The 2,833-nt window shown below is 40.6% G+C and overlaps 1 pseudogene; it reads right to left on the bottom strand.

The window, feature by feature from the left end:
* Positions 1–1,415: 1,415 nt before the first annotated feature.
* LOC134385703 (protein-tyrosine sulfotransferase 1-like) lies at positions 1,416–2,546 on the bottom strand (annotated as a pseudogene).
* Between the last annotated feature and the right edge of the window lie 287 nt (positions 2,547–2,833).

The following is a 2,833-nucleotide window of genomic DNA, read 5'->3' as shown; positions in this document are numbered from 1 at the left end:
AGTGCTGATTTATTAGAATCCTATAAAACGCTAATGTTTATAGGTAAATAGTAAGCATCTGCTTCTATCAGCATTTAATTTAATATCCTTTCCCTCAAAAAAATTTTTTGAAGTTATTTCTTTATGTTTTGTTCATAATTGTTGCTCAGGTTTTGACAGTTTAATTTTTCCATTAGGTACTTTATGAATCCACAAATAACAGACTAGTTTTAGTATTCCTCCATCAATTAAGGTTACAAAACTTAATTCAGTACATAAGGGATCATATTTCTAACTAAAATTAGTAGTAACTCTGGGAATTCTTCAGAGTTACTTCCATTGCCATTGTTTGGATTACTATTGACAATGTTAATCTTTACTTGAGCCACATGCTCCAGAAAACAGCAAAGTTTAAAGAAATCCCTTGCAATTTTTATGTTCCGAAAAATGGCTTGTTGCAAAGAACCACCCCTCCCCATATGACTTGTATAAGAATCCCAGATGTCCCCTTGTTTACCTATGACAAGGCCAGATACAGACCCTCCACATTCTCACTTTTTGTCTCACGCTTAATTAGCTGAACGATTTATACTCACTGACCAATCTGACAAAATGCCTGCTACATTGACTAGACCAAAATTTAGTAAAGCTTCTCTGCTGTCCTCAGGACCCTGAGTTCTGACCCACCCTCAACCTGAGCCATCATCAGAATGTGGAACAACCCTCCTTAGTAACATCTTCTGAGAATCAGCTGACTTCAGGGACAGAAGTTCCCTAATTAACTGTCCAATCATACCACCTGCTCAGTCCCCATACCTGATTCTTTCTAGCCTTGTTTATTCCTGTAAAATTCCTTTCTGCCTGATCTTTTTTTCCCCACATTTAAAGCTTTTATTTTGAAATGTAAAATACAAAATGCATTAAGTTTTAAATGTATATGGTAATTTCCTAATTTCTCAGAAACAATGAATTATTTAAATAATTAAAATATTTAATATTATCCACATCAATACATTTAAACAGGCACAAGTGTTCTATAAAACATTAGAACATGTACAGACAACCTATTCCAAAATGAAACTGCCCAATTTTGTTTACAGAATCCCATTTTTAAGCCCTCCCCTTGAAAACAAAGTTTGGAGTCTGGTTTAAAAAAAAAAGATGAGGACAAGAGCAGTTTTCATAGAAAACACATGTCCCCTCTGGGCGCCTTATGCACAGATAATGCTGTGCATGTCATTAGGATCAAGAGAGCTTTACTCAGGAAGCAGATCACTCAGGAAGTCTCAAATGTGTGCTGACACCTCCACTCTCTTCATGGGGCGAGATCAGCAAAAGAACAGGCCATGCAGCCATGGCGCACACACTCCACTCATCTCATCAGGGGGCAGCCAGTCCTAGACATTTCCCTTCCATTGAAACGTCAGCAGTCTCTACTAAAAGAGATTCCTGGCTCTACTACACCACTTGCCTAGTCTGGGATTTTTCTTTAAGAAGTCAGATAGTTAAGATTCTCCTTTATAGTCTCTTCTAGTATTTTCAAGGATTTGGGATTAGGTTTTCCATAGATAGGGGATTGGCATATGAGTCACATTGCACGTTTGGCAAACATGGGTGCCATCACCACCATGTCTTGTAAAACATCTGGAGGTATCTTCTTCCCAAGTCATTTTGATAGTGCTCCCACATTGACTGGTGCAATTACTCAGTCTGTAGATCTCTCCACTTTGGACAGAGACACTCCCCAGCTTTCCCAGTCATCACTCCCTGGTACAATACTGAGTGGTTCCATGGAATATGGGAGAACTTTAAGAGGGTTCCCATTCACCGTTCAGGATGTAAGACCAGTTGTTCATAGCAAACCAACATGCATATTTTATAACCAACCTCTATAGACTGGTTGTACATGGTCTCTATGGCACAAATTCCACTTGGTCAAACAGTCTTCATAGCTGTTCAGGTCAAATCCAGCTATAGTAACTTTCTGAGAAATCACTGAATGTACTAATGCCTGGCCATCTCAGACCATCAGGGAAATTCAGCACTGGAGAATAACCTAGAAAGGTAAATTAAGAATTTCAGGGCAAAAGGATGTTTATTGCATAAAAAAGAGTCCAGCTGCCCATGCTTCACAATGATTTCTATTAAGAAGGCTTGCATGGCAGAATCCAACCCTTCATCTGTCATACCGGCCTCATTCAAGTAAATCTTCTCTTTACTTGACTGTGACCACATCCACTTCAGGGCCAGGATTTGAGGAGTGACCCTGGTGACCTCTGCACAGCAAATGTCAGTGTGCATCTAGCATGGCCCTCATGAATGTGGTTCCACACCTAGGCACATCTCCAATAAATAATAAAGGTGTTTATTTGTGATAGCCAATGATTTTGATGGCTTTGATGGCCAGGCCAGTTCACACAGTGGTCTTTGTGTTCTCCAACTTGACTGGCTGGCTAAGTTCCTCTATTAGGTGATGGCATGCTGTGGCATGCTAGCCCAAGTAAAACAGTCACAGACCTAATCACCAGACAAGCTGATAGTAAGTTTGGCTTCAGTTTTCCGAGCATTCTGATGTGGTTATTTTGTTATTGAGAAGATATTTTGCTCAAAATGATTTTCAAAAAATGTTCTGGCCATGGAGATTCTTCTTCAGAAAGATGATCAACATGTGGGATGAGTGAGGAAGGCCTCACCATGAGCATCCTGGGCTCAGCCGCTCCCCGCATCACCCTAGGTGGGGGCCATCCTCCCCTGCCAGGTGCCAGTCTGGCCTACCGAGCAGTGCCTCTGCCTGATCTTTTGAGACACTTGCAGATTGTGTGGTTAGAGTCGTTCTGTGGCAATACTCCCCTTT

Source organism: Cynocephalus volans, chromosome 9 (assembly GCF_027409185.1).
Source record: "Cynocephalus volans isolate mCynVol1 chromosome 9, mCynVol1.pri, whole genome shotgun sequence".
Lineage (NCBI taxonomy): Eukaryota > Metazoa > Chordata > Mammalia > Dermoptera > Cynocephalidae > Cynocephalus > Cynocephalus volans.
This window is presented reverse-complemented; position numbering and strand designations above follow the sequence as displayed.